Source organism: Protopterus annectens, chromosome 3.part0 (genome assembly GCF_019279795.1).
Source record: "Protopterus annectens isolate FY-2018-M chromosome 3.part0, PAN1.0, whole genome shotgun sequence".
In the NCBI taxonomy this organism is placed as follows: domain Eukaryota; kingdom Metazoa; phylum Chordata; order Ceratodontiformes; family Protopteridae; genus Protopterus; species Protopterus annectens.
Window position 1 is genome coordinate 1,460,156,067 of NC_056731.1, and position 15,119 is coordinate 1,460,171,185.

The window sequence follows — 15,119 nt, forward strand, 5'->3', positions numbered from 1 at the left end:
TGCTTTGTGTGGGTGGCTAATTTTATTACACAACATCACAACAGCACTATGTGCTTCTTTTAGCTGAGGAGGTTGTGCCTTCATGTTAGAGGAGGCATCCTTAGCCCAACTGTCACACAGCAATATCCAACTCTTATTGTGCAGCCTGATAATGGTAGTTGTCCACCAGTCAGGTATGCTGTGCCACAGTGAGCCTGTGTCCCTCCTGTCATATACAGCTGAGTTCATGCAGTTGTAATGTTGCTGGCATAATGCATGAGTGTAGAGTTCTGCATACTTGTCTGTACCATCTGAGGGGGTGGTACAGTGAAGCTATGTCAACCATCCCACAGGAGGTAATACATTTGTTTTTTACATATATGCCTGCATTTTCTGCAAGGTGGTTAGTGCTGGCAGTTCTAATGAGACTGATCTGTAACCAGATCCCACCAGGGAGGTCCTCACATTGGGGGGTGCTGTAGTGGTCACCCATATCGGTAAACACAGGATGCAATACGTTGGTTCCCCATGTGAGGATATCACAGTACTGCCCCAGTTCATTGCAGGTAAGGACCTGGGCTAACCTTTGGGCAAGTGATCTGCAGCATGACTAAGCAACACAGTTAGTGGTCACATAATGCCACCCCAAACCATGGTGTAATGATATATCTTGATAGACACATGTACATACAAATGGGTGTCTGGATTCATGGAGCTGCTTCTGTAGCTGGCCATTGCTTCATTATGTGTCCATCCAGTACTGAATGGCACCTGCACTATCTACAGGAAATCACAGATTTTCTTCTCCAGGAAATCTCAGCATTTTACAAAATCTGGTTGCGTAGCTATCCTTAATGAGTATGTATACACCACCTGCATTACCTAGAACACTGTCATTTTGAGGGCTGAATGGACATGTAGTCTGGTATGACTGTGGTGCTGTTCATAGCCTTGAACCAGATGTCCTTGACTGCACACATGTCTGCATAATCCAGGATGGGGGAAACCTTCCACAGAGTGAGTTGCAGTGTTGCCATGCCCAGCATGTAAGCAGCATAACCATGATGTTGTATAAAGATGGTGTTCTCATTGCCAACTTTACCCTCAACAGTCCATCTAAGATGCATTGTGGGGTTGTCAGCAGCCTTGGTCAGTACAACAAATCCCAGGGGTGACAGATGAAGACCATCACTGGTGAAGCATTATTATCTGTTGAGCAAGGCATCCCAGGCAGACATGTAGTAGATCCCTTTACAATGACAACACATGCTAAGGCAATTATTGACTTTCATTAACATCCGTGTGTATGGAGCCATCATCCTAGGTGAGAGTCAACTGCAACTGAGAGCTGTAAGCATACCTGTGACAGACACAGGCTAGCTAAGCTCAGTCATGTCTACATAGATGCTGGTGGCGTATGTCCCCAATCATACACACCTGCAGGTACTATGATGTAAACATTCTGTTAACTGATTTTCTGTGATTTGCAGCAATGTGTGTTAAGGCCTATTGTGTCAACCAACAGAGAGCTATCTGTGATCTTTCCAATATGTAGCCACTTCACACAGACATCACTGTATCTCATGAGGAAATCACCTATGATTAAGAGTTGTGATGTTGTGTTTTGCCTCAGGTGTTTGACAGATAAGAGAGTGGCGTATGCAATATTATGTGTACTGTGCACTCCAGAGGCAGGATTCTATAAGGTGTCTGTTATCTGGCAATGTGTCTGGTAAGGAGCTGCACACATGCAGGTGTGTGTGATGTGGGTGTAGGTGGTGCAGGATGTGAGCTATGCATGTTGGCATAAAGCTCGTTGCCATATGTAATGACTGCTGTTTGAAACACCATTTCAGCAATGTGTGAGTTGCAGTCACATCTGCTACACATTGTGTTTGTGTGTCATAGGAGTCGAACCGTGGGGACACTCCCAACATCTCAGCAGCAGGTCCTGCAAAGGTAGGGTCATGCTGCCACACCCTTGGGGTTGTCAGCCTGGGATACAGTGTTTGTAGGCACACCTTGCAGTGAAGATGTGGATGCCTGTGCATGCATAGAGAACTTGTTCAACTTTGCTGACATTACATTGGCTTCGCAAGTGTATGATGCCTGTGAAGCAACCAGACAGCACACTGATTGCTGTATGACATGATGTGGGATGTGGGTGTGTGTGCTTTGGATGCATAACTGTATAGTATGACATGGCTAGGACATGTGGCAGGTGGAAAAACATTGGCCAAAGGTGGCCAATTCACTGCAGTAGACCTCACAGCCATGTCATGCAGATATCCACCATTAATCTGTTGAAGGGCAGGATGCAAGAATAGCTGTCACATTGTCACCTATGATGGCTCACCCCCAGTGTGCTGATTGTTTCAGCAAAACTTGACATCTATGTCACTGGATATTGTACAGCATATTGTGGCACTACAGCACTGCTCCTATTCCCCCTTTTGTCAGTTCCCCAATAAAACACCATGAACCCTGGAACAGAAGGCATAAGACATGGAAACACCAACTGAGTGCACAGTTTGCTAATCAAGGCATCTTCCTGGAGATGGGCATGTGCAGCTTACAGAACCTTTCATGATGTGGGACAGCTATGTGGATGAACAAACAGGCTGTGTCCTCCTTGTCATCATGGGCATTGTAGTAACATTTTGTGTGTTATAACAGAAAACATATTGGAGCATGGTATTCTATGTGAGAGTGGTGTCAGTGAGACCAGCAGTAGTAGTTGCCAGCCAATGGCAATTCCATGGACTACCCTGCTTAACACAATTCTCACAAGGTGATTGTTTCCTTCCAGTACACACTGCTTGGGTAGTGTCCAACTGCAGAATACCTGAGTAAAACCCGCACCTTACCTTCATAGGGTATACATATTACACTTCCCTAACATGTTTGCCTGTACTCTGTACAGACACCTTGCATGAATCTCTTCTTGCAACATGCTGGAAGTAACTGCAATACTTAGTTGCACAGAGCACAACTAGCATGTAGTGCCGAGCAGTGTCCCCAGATCTCTGAGTCATGTCTCATGAAGTGCCATGAAAGGAGTTAGCATGGATATGAGCACTAACACTGTCGTACACCTACTGACACTTGACCAAACACTGTTAATTTTGCTCAAGGCCAAATCATGCCTACCAACTGTAGCCAGTGGAGCCCATTGACTGTTACATTATGCAATGGATGATAGAAATATGACTCACTCCATCTACCATGGCCTGACGGTATTAGGCCAGCAAGTCTTGTTGGAAACTGCTATGTTATGTACATTGTGTTATGTCAGCTGATGTATAGGCAAGTGTCTGACAGTTATACTCTGGGAAGATAGCATTGGGAGACCTACGATGCAATGATGACAGTTAGCAGTGGATTTCACCAGTCTTCATTAATGGCATACCCCTTCTAGCCATTACCTTCTCTGCAGTCACAGACACTGTCAGTGACCTCTCACTGTCTACATTAGCAGGTGATTGCATATTAGGAGCTGTCACTGAATCGCACATAGAACGAACAGTTATCCAGGATGGTCTAAGACACACATTCAGCTGTTTTCTGAGCCACTGATAAATACTAAATGCTAATGACTGCATAATACTATCATTTGGGAATTCATCCACCCCTGGAAAATATTGCAGTGTCTGCACACCACGCACATTTGAGCCATTACTCATGGAGTTATGGACAGAGAGAGTAATGTAGCCTTTGAGTTTCACTGGTTGGTAGGATGTGGGGATTCATTCAATTTTGTACACCCTATACAGACAGGTATGGGATGTAAATCCCATACTGTCACTGCTGTACTGAATGTGGCACTCATTACCCCTATCATTTTGTGCAGTGGTACCCTTGCTATGCCACTACACAGGCATATCTTACAACTGTATCAGTCACAAAGGTTCCATGGTATACCAATACACAGTGTAGATAACATGTCCTACAGAGTCCATGTCAAGACTATACATGTGTAGTCTGTCTCCTTAATGCTTTGGAGGGAATGTGTATGACTCCATACAGGGAGGTGTCAGATCCAACTTTGTACCTCCCGTGTATCCATGACAGGACTAATACATGTCTTACCTGTTCTACACACCTACAAAATCACTGGGGTATAAATAGTACATGCTGGAGAGACAGGTATGTAACACTGACAGTACACCCTACATGAAACAGGCCCCCCATGCATGTGAAGCACACATCTGCTGTGACATACATCATGTTCAGGTTACACAATGGGATGCAGAACAAGACAATCATAACTGGTGTCGGAAAAATGTCTGCACTGGACACAGAATATTTGTAGATAGGTCATCTCCATCGCTACAGCTTGTAGATGTATTAGCTCCCAAAAACCCTGGTGATACTTATCAAAGGTTTCAGACCTTTTCACAGATTAGTGATGCATGAGTACACTCAATGATGCCATTGTCCTTGTTAGCTTGCTGCACATGTATGATCCTATGGAGCCATGCACCTATAGTGCTGTACCTTGCTGAAGACATATTTCCTCTGTGCTGACATTCCATCCTGTGCCATCTATGGCTTTATTGCTACTGTGTATCGACAGGTTTTCCCAACATATTCCTGAAACAGAAACATAAACAGGTCTGTGACATACTTTTCATTGTGCAAGTATACAGCCATTTCAATATCATACAACATAAGGTACACAAAATTATATGGCTTACTCATGACAAACATCAACATAAAGTATCTGTCAGTAACCACTACAAGTGACATAGCAACACAACACTGCATTACACAAGTACATGTTAATTTATATAGTCACCCTGTGCATCAGACAGATAGCTTAATTTCCCTGCATCAGTGGCAAGGATGACAGGGATGTTGCACAGATGTCATCACTTACACAGGCTGTTGCAAACTGGCTCAAGGACAGAACCCACATGGTTAGAATAGCTGGAGCCATGTCAGACTCCAAACCAGTTACAAGTGGCGTCCCACAAGGCTCAGTCTTGGGACCTCTCTTGTTCGGTATATATTTCTCGGAGGTACAGGCCAACATGGAAGGACTGTGGCTGACCAAGTTCGCAGATGACTGCAAACTGGGCACCATAATAGACTCTCCAGCTGACACAAGCATCCTCCAAAAGGGCCTCATAGAAACAGACAACTGGTGCCAGAGCCATGGCCTCAAGCTAAATGCCAAAAAGTGTATAGTCATCCCCTTTGGCAAAACAAAGTGCCCACAAATTACCACATAGGTGGTAATCCATTAAGTACAGAAGAAGTAATTAGGGGCCTGGGGACCCAAGTTGATAGCAATCTCTCATTTGACAACCACGTGGCCAAAGTGGTTAGAAAAACATTTTATATAGCCCACCTAATCATGAAGGGATTCACATCTAGATCAAGGGAGGTCATCGTGCCTCTTTACTCATCCCTCATCAGGCCCATAATTGAGTACAATGCCCTTTTGGGATGTACCTTACCAGACACCTGCAGCAACTGGAAAGACCCCAAAAGTACCTCACCAAGAGGATCACGGGGCTCAAACAGATGCCGTATGCTGCCCGGTTAAGGAAACTCCAGCTCTACTCAGTGGCATACCGCCTGCTCAGAGGCGATCTGTGCCTGACGTATAAAGCCATGTCCAACCCGGAATTAATGGACATGCTGCACCTCAGAAAATCCAAATCCCATCGAGCTACGTGCTCGAGGGACTTAAACCTCAGCACTGAAATAAATAGGACATGCTGGAGGGACAGATTCATAACCCAGAGGCTCCCTTCACTCTGGAATAAAATCCCAGTCCAGGTTAGGCAGAGTCCCTCATTGACTCTCTTCAAGAGGAATCTTGATGAGTGGATGGGAGATCATAGGTTTACCTCGGGTATCACTTCTGTGTCACTGTTAGACAGAGGCACAGTATACTAACATCGAAAAAGGGCATAGCAAAATTAATTTAAAATGGGTGGCGAAAGCCATACACACTCTGGCTAGGCTTATAAATGCCCTAGGGCAGATAGCCTAGTATGAACCTATGAACCTATGAACCTATGTTGTATGGGGGTGCAGAAGGCCTAGGCTGACCCAAAAGGTTGACACCATGTGTGTGAGCCAGGAAGGGAAGCAGATAAGATGGACCATAGCTAGGTGCCATAAGTGTCTGTAGGTGACCTGCATTTGACAGTGGTGTGTGAGTGTGTGCATGTACACAGTCAAGCTCAGTGCTAGCCCTACATTTGTATATGTTGGACAGCTTTGAATCGTGCTGGTAGAGATAACAGTTCACTGTCTCCAGCCCCGAACACGGGAAGTGACTCTGCCAGGAGTTGCACTGGGACTTCCATGCCCAAGGTCAGAAGCAGATTTTTATTGGTACAAGTGTTAGTATAAGGGGAAGAAATATTGATATAATAGGAAAATATTCCTGTTATTCACAGTCAGTGGTATATATTGCTTTGTGCTTGCAATGTCCTGCCTTTTATGTAGGCAAAACCAAATGTAAACTTTCTCAGAGAATATATGAACATCAATATGTTATAGCCCACAAGAAGGAGACTAATGCCTTATATCGGCATCTGACCAAGTACCCTGAACATCAATTTAAATTTGTGGAAGTGCATCAAGTTCAAAAGAGTCCCTATAATGGCCCTTGAAAATTATACTTGGAACAAAAAGAAACTCGGTGGCAAACTTATTTGAATGCATGTTTCCCCCCTGGGCTGAATGACAGTATTTCCATCTCCAGTACTTTAAAATTAAAACAGTTTGAAAGATAATAAGTAGTTTTTAAACTCATGTCTGTCCACAAGCATGATTTTTTTTATTTGTTCATATATTTGTAAGCATATAAATAGTTTTTCATATATTTGTTCTATATGTTTTTTTTTTTTTTTTTTTTTTACATGCTTAAAGACTTTGGTAAACAAAGGGTTGCTATTAGGGTTGCAGGTTGCAATCTGCATTTTTTTTCATTGTTTTAGATTCATTGGCTGTTGGATCATGATGTATTTCAAATGTGGTATAAGTAGGACAGATAACTTTTTTCTTTATCTGAAGAAGTTTGGTTCTTGTACATGACAAAAGCTCTTATTTTCATTAAAGTTTGTGTCCTGGGATTCTACACACTGCTGTTGTTTTCTTTGTTTTACTAAATAGGGAATTCATTTTTCATAGGTGCTTATGTGCATTTTTGTGAGCATTTTTTAAAGTGAATTGGAGATATAATATGGCATTCCTATGCACAGTGACCAAATGAATACAGCTGTAAGGCTGGTATAGGGTGCAAATTACATAACAGAGCCCTGCTTAGTTTGCAGAACATGGAAAACACCCAGGGTAACCACTTATGCTATTATGTAACTAAAAATGCTAGGTTTGGAATAGCTATGAGGATGACGGTTGACAGTTTTGTCCATGATTCTTAGGCAAAGAAGAGCAGAAAAGTAGTTTTGTCAGACATATCAAGTCACATGATCCATCCAGAAACCAACACATCCTCCAGCAGGTAAGCTCATGTCATCACCTAATATACCACAGCACTGTTCAAGCAGAACAGTTGAACAACAAATGCAGCACAAGATGGGGAACCATCTCGAAAGAAAACAAAACTGTAAATCATATGACAGGAAAATAGCTTTTCAATAATTCAAAGGAACACACTGTGATGACCAAATTCTAACAATAATCCCCCTTGCTGAATGCATAGAACAATAACATATTGTTACTCCTACACTAGCAGATTTGATTAATGTTATTCTAATTGCCTATGCTAATACACTTCCATTGTTATGAATATCTAATGCCAAGGGACTTGAAACAGCAGCATGCAGTTCTATGTTTCTGTAAGCCTTCCTACCCCCTAACTGCCACCTATTCACATCTACATGTACTGAGTGAAACAATCAACCATTACCATTCCATAAAATGCTCATAGTACATATAGCAGTATATCCATATACAAAGTGCTATGAGAAGAACAGAACATGCATCCATTGAGTGGTATATAAATAAGTGTTCGGATAATGGGAGAGGATGGGAAAGCAGATAGAAGATGCATATGTGCAGGCTGATAGCCACACTACCTTAGGGATGCAAGACAAAAGTGTTTATCCTGGAATTCAAAGATGGCTGCTGTTCTGTGAACACTGCTGAACTGCAGCTCTACATTTAACCTGAGGAAATCAAAACCCTGAGTGGATACTATAAAGTTTTTAACATCAAAACTTCGATAAACTTATTCTAACTACACTTATTTATCCTGGATTGAGAAGAAAAACCGGAAAAAAGGAATATATTTCACTGGATTACAACAGATTAGCTAGCTCTGCAGAGAGGAATACACAAAGGAACCATGTGCTTTTTATTTTGCAACCTTTTGTGTTCCAATAAGATGTCAAAAGAAGACAAAAGCATGGATATGACTACGACTAAAACAAAATTATCAGAATTGCAATCACCAGAAAAAGATGTGACTACTAAATGACAAAAAATTACTAAAGCACAGGAACAACAGAAACTAGGGACTAAAACTAAAGCTGATCAAGCTTTAAATATGGAGGGTATCAAAACTGTACTTCTGCCTATACAAGAAGCTTTAAAAGAACTGACTTGTCAAATACAATCATTTGGAATTTCATGTACTCAGTTGATGGAAAGAATGGATAAGATGGAGGCTCAAATTTCTGATACTGAGGACAAATTAGTTTTACTGGAAAAAAAAACTAATCTGCATGATGTGGATATACAGGCTATACAAAGTAAGCTTACAGACCTAGAAGCAAGATCCAGGAGAAACAAAATCATTGTCAGAGGGATTCCTGAATCCATTCAGTATAATGAACTAATTCCATCCATACTACAAATATTTGCAGTGCTTTTAAATGATTCTGATAGTGTGAAACAAATCATCATGGAAAGAGCACACAGAGCTTTGAGAGAGGTACAAGCTTCTAATTTTCCTAGAACTGTGTATGTTAAACTGCTTAATTATCAACATGTAAATAGAATACTTATTACTGCAAAACAAGGTGGAGGCTACATTATGTGGAAAAACAATAAAATATCTCTGACACAGGATTTACCTATACAGATCAGACAGGCTAGACAGTCTCTGTCTCCTTACTGCAAATTTCTTATTGACAAACAAATTAAGTTTCAAATGAAATATCCTAATATGCTTATATTTACAGTGGGTGGGGTTAAACATTCTGTTTCCACCAAAAATGAGGCAAGAAATCTGTTTCTTAAAATTTTCAAGGCTTTACCTGCATCAGAGACTTGAATTGAACTTTTGCTAGGACTGGCATGTTGATGAGGCTAGATTCATTGTTTACTGTGCTTCGAGGACTGGGTAATCCTTTGTTTGCATTTGTGAAGCTTTAGGCCTTTTCCTGAGTAATAAAACTGTTTGCTTTTCCTTATCTTGATCTCCTGCACTTGTTTCCTGACATTTTATGGCTTCTAAGATCTGTTTTTGACAAGGAGGAAGACCGGAAGTGCTTAAAATGCTGTCAAGGGTGCAGATTTGATCGTGGCACTTCCCGGAGTCCATCTGCAAAAGCAGTCCCCCATCGCAAGCATTTCACAGGGCTTCCTGGTTTGGAAAACTGAAGAGAACTGTTTTAAACACTCTCTTGTTTATTTAACATTAAATAACACTGTTCTATAGTAATTTAAGCACATAGGAACTTGTTAGGAACTTCATTTATTAACATTTAGTCAACATTTTGTAGTTATATTATTTAGAGAGGGTGCAGGGATTTAGCAAAGTTTATTTAACCTGTCAGCATAGTTTTTAATGTTTTGTGTTATTTGTATTATTTTATTTAGTTAGAAGCTTGCTTTATTATGAAACTAGTATAAGGTGAATATATAACAAAGGATATTAACAATTTGCTGTCTATTTGCTTTAATATAGGGTTATATATTAGTATGTATTTTTTTTTTAATGCATGTGGTTTATGTATAGATAGCTAATCCAACTACTAAAAGTGCATTATTTTTTTTACTTTATTCTTTTTACGTGTACTGTACTGTTACATTTTTAATTTGATTTCTTTAAATAGTAATTAACCAAAGAGATGTAGTTTATGGCAGTGCTTGTTAGGGAATGTTTAGTTTAGGCTTTGTCGTAGTGAAGTTAGGTTTTATAGGTCTTAATTGTGATACATGTGTGAAATTTTACATTGTGGTGTTTTTATATGTGCTTTTTCTTTTAAACCCTTTATCATTCTATATTATACAGGACCTATACATCTCCTGGTCCGGGGTTAGTGTGGGTATGCACTGGTTAAGGATGGGATATAAGGATTGCTTCCAGATTATGTATGGTTTTGAATTTACTGTTTTTTGTTTTTTCTATGCTCTCTCTCCAAAACTTTCATTTTACAGTGAATCTTTGAAATGTGGGAAGTATATTCATGGAACGTTAAAGGGCTCCAGAGCTTGAAGAAGAGGAAACTGGTGTTACATGTATTGTTGCAGGCTAAGGCGTGGTTTATCCTACTCCAAGAAATGCATTTAATGAATGATCAATGGGGTGATGTTAAAAAAAAAGAAATGGATTAGAGAAGTAGTAGTATCTGAAGGTAAGTCAAATAGTGCCGGGGTAGCCATAATTATTAAAGATCAATACAAGGAAAATATATTAGATTCTAATACAGATAAAAACGGATGGTGGTGGTGCTATGTTATTCTTTTGTCTACCTTATTTGATAAACCTATTTTACTTTTAAATATATATGCTCCCTGTAATGATCAACAATTATTCATAGCATCACTATATTCAATTTTAACACAATTTGATAGATATTATGTAATTGTTGGAGGTGATTGGAATACCTACCAGAATCCGAAGTTGGCTAGATCTTGTCCACAAAGAGCATTTAACAAGCATGCTGTATTAGCACTGAATGATCTTAAAGAAGACTTTCAATTATATGATCCATTTCACTATCTGAATAACAATAATAGTACAAGCAATTTTACCTTTTATTCCCCATGTCACAAAATGTGGTCCAGAATTGATTTCTTCCTCATATCAAGAGTATTGATCAATCTAGAACCTGCAGTTATTGTACATGCCCGTTATATATATCAGACCATTCTAAAATTTCATTGAGTTTTACTAAGGGGGTAAAGGATACTTTGAGACAAAGAGGTTATAATTGGTCTCTTAATCCAAATTTATTGAATAAGGAGGATATAATACTGGAAATTACAAAGTAACTGAAAGACTTATTGATTGGTTTAGGGAAACAACAATTTGCCCCAAATATTGAATGGGCAACAGTTAAAGCTCAAATAAGAGGGACACTTTTGCAAAAAGCATCTTATTATAAAAAGATGTTAAACAAAGATATTCAAACTTTAGAAATAAAAATTAAATTACTTGATCAAGAACTGATTAGGGATTTTCGTGCGCAAACAGAGAAGGAACTGATTAAATGTCAAAATGATCTCTTTTTACTTTAGAATAGTAGATCAACATTTCAAGAATACAAGACATTAGTGAGGTATGCCAATCATGTTCAAACACCATCGAGAGCGTTAGCTAGGATCATTAATCAAACGAAACCAACCGTGCAGATCTCAGAAATACAATTTAATGATAAAATATATTCTAAAACTGAGGATGTTCTTAATATCTTTGAGAAAATATACACTAATATTTATGCTTGACAAAAGGATATGACCCCTAACAGAAATTATGAACAATTTCTACAGTCAATTAAGTTTCCAACAATAGGAAAGGACATTCAAAATGACTTGGTTAAACCGATATCTGAAGAAGAAATAGTATATGTAATTCAGCATATGAAATCACATAAATCACCAGGTCCTGATGGCTTGACAGTGGAATTTTATAAAACGTTTGCAGATATTTTCGGTAAGATACTTTCAGTTGTGTTTAACTACATAATTAGGAATAAAATTAATGATCGACATCTTAACGCCTCAAAAACTATTTTTATACATAAAGCCAATTCAGATCCTCAAAATCCGGATAATTATAGATCGATATCATTAATAAATGTAGACATAAAAATTCTAACCTCTATTATAGCATCTGGACTGAAGAGAATCATGACTCATATCATTTCCAAAGAACAGACTGGTTTTATGGCAGGTAGACAAACCAGTGATAATGCACTCACATTACATACTATGTTAAAGCATGTTAAGCAAAATAATTTAAATATTTATGCCCTTATAATTGATGCCCAGAAAGCCTTTGATAGGGTTGATACAAATTTCTTGTTTGATCTTTTACCGTATTTTAATATATCACATGAGTTTGTCCAAATTTTACAAATATTATATAGTAATCCCTATACTACATTGTATATTAATAAAAACTTCTCTAAAAGAATACAGATTAAGAATGGAACACGTCAGGGTTGCCCTTTGTCCCCTTTATTATTTAATTTCTATCTTGAACCATTGTTTTTATATATTAAACAAAATGTTTATCATAATGTCCCAATAATTTATAGAACTAAAATATTAATGGCAGCTTTTGCTGACGATCTTAGCATGTATTGTGCATCTCCATTATCAGATACTGAAAAATTATTGAAGGCTGTTAATGAGTTCTCAAAAGTCTCTAATTATAAAATTAACTTGAAAAAAAACAATATCTTCCCTTTAAAGACACCTAAACCCTTTTTGTTATTGCCCTTAGTGGGACAGGTATCATTTAAAGAAAATATTAAATATCTAGGTATTGAGTTCTCTACAGATAATAAAGACTTTTACAATAATAATATTAAAGCAATCTGGGAACAAATAATTTCGGACTTTGGGAGATGGAAAAATTTACGACTGCCAATGTTAGCAAAAGTTTCAATTATCAAAATGAACATATTACCACGATTATTGTATTTTTAGGTCAGCCAATTTATTACTTTCGAAGACGTTTTTTAAAAAGATTCATAAAGAATTGGCTAAATTCATTTGGGAACCAAAGAAAACCAGGATATCTTATGATAAATTAATGACCCCAAAAAATAGAGGAGGACTGGAATTACCTAATTTTGAAATGTATTATTTAATTGTAAATTCTAATAGAATTTTAAGTATTGCCAATTATGATATAAATAATACTAAGTGGACACCACTTTGGGTAGTTCTGAATTATAAATATATTCTAAAGTTAAATATCAATCCTAAAGCAATACTTTTTTAGGTAAGGATACGTTGAAATTCTATGGGATTATTGAACACATCAAAACGAACATATTTTCTTTACATAACTTATTTCATTCATTAGATTTGGTTCAACATATGATGGTTTTTCAACCCTTTCATAAGAATCCTAATTTAAAATTGAATAATCAACTAATTGATCTCAACAAGTTTCCATTGATAGTTAATCTAACTTTGATTGATATATATAAACATCTTGACAGTTCGGCCAACCAAATAAGACAAGAACTTAACTTACCTAAAAAGTATCTGGTTATTCTGAGACAAATTAGAGAACTCACTATAAGCTATTTTAAAAGTTTTAAACCGGAAGAAGATGCTATTAATAGATGCTCTTTGTTGTGGCAAGCTCTCCAACAGGATCTTAAATATATCACGACAGCAAATCAATTAATTAAAGAATTTCAATTTCATGATAAAATGTTATCAAACTACTGGGAAGAGAAAATTTTACTGACAGATAGAAGTAATATGTTAAAATCAATTGATTTGACCATCAAATATACTTCTCTTCAAAAATTAATATATGCCCAGTTGATGATTTGGAACAATGCATATTATACACACCTTACCCTGCATAAATTTAATCCCAAAAATTCACCAACTTGTCCATATTGTAAGAATCAACCAGCTGATCTTCTTCATATGTTCTGGAGTTGTAAATGTATTTTCAAACTTTGGAATTCCCTTAAGAGTCAACTTCAGAAGGTGGGTTACCAAAGTACAACGTTATCATGGAAATGTATGATTCTGCATATTCCCCCCAAAAGAGATCCCTAAATCACAAATTATTATATATATTAATATTTTTCTATTAATTAAACTTTATATAGCTTCAAATTGGTTAGACCCATCTAAAACTTCATGGCAGAACTTTAGAGTTCCAGCAATAAAACATATATTGGCTCATAAATTACTATTAAACCCACAAAATAAAAATGTTAATAATCCAAAAATTTGGGAACATATTTTTAATATTATACTAGCATAGTATTTTCAACTTGGAAATATTAATAATTATTTATGTGTGTGGAGAGAATTTAGTAATCAACTGTCTATTACTTGCATTTACTCTTATGCTTTTTTATATTTAAATGTATTACATGGAAGCATTCTTGTAAATATTGTATATAGAGTTTGGCTATTAGTGATATTAGTTAATGTTTGATTTGTGAATCTATGTTATTTTTGATCTTACTTGTGTTTGAAAATAATATAACAATAAAGATTTATTATGGACAAAAAAGTGTTTATCCTACATATTCAAGTCCAACACAGTTGTAAAACGTGTTTTTAAATTAAATTTATTATTGATATACATCTCCACAAAGTTCTTGTTTGTATAAGAAAGCTGAATATCCACAAAATGCAGCTATGGGTGCAATTGTTGCAATACAGGATAAAACAGAGCAGCTATGTATACATTCATGATACATCATTTCAGTGATATGGCAACCAGGCAAGAAGTCAGGTGAAATATAACAATATGCCTGCATAAAGTTGGTAGCAAGTATTCAAGTTTTGGTTATGATACAGATAACTAGCAGGGTGTTGATTGCTCAGTGAAGTTACAAAGACAAGCTCATTTTATAATACTACATGTAAAGTGTGTTTACTCTAGATCACTGGTGGCAAACCTTTTGGGATCGGTATGTCAAAAACTTGGAAAATGCCTATGTTGACTCTGCTGGCGTGTCACCCCCCCCCCATGCGAATATACGTATTCGTTTATTTTAAAAAAACACAGTCCAATCAAGTGTGCTGCTATGTATTATAAAAGTAAAAGAAAAATCAGTGACTTACAATAGAGAAAACAATATCTGCACTGATAATTGGGCTTAAAATAGTGCACCAAAAATTGCCCTGCATTTAATAGTAATTTTGAATTGATCTGAAAAAAAAATATGGCATACACTGCATTTGAATTAACATCAATTAATGACTTTTTTGTGTTG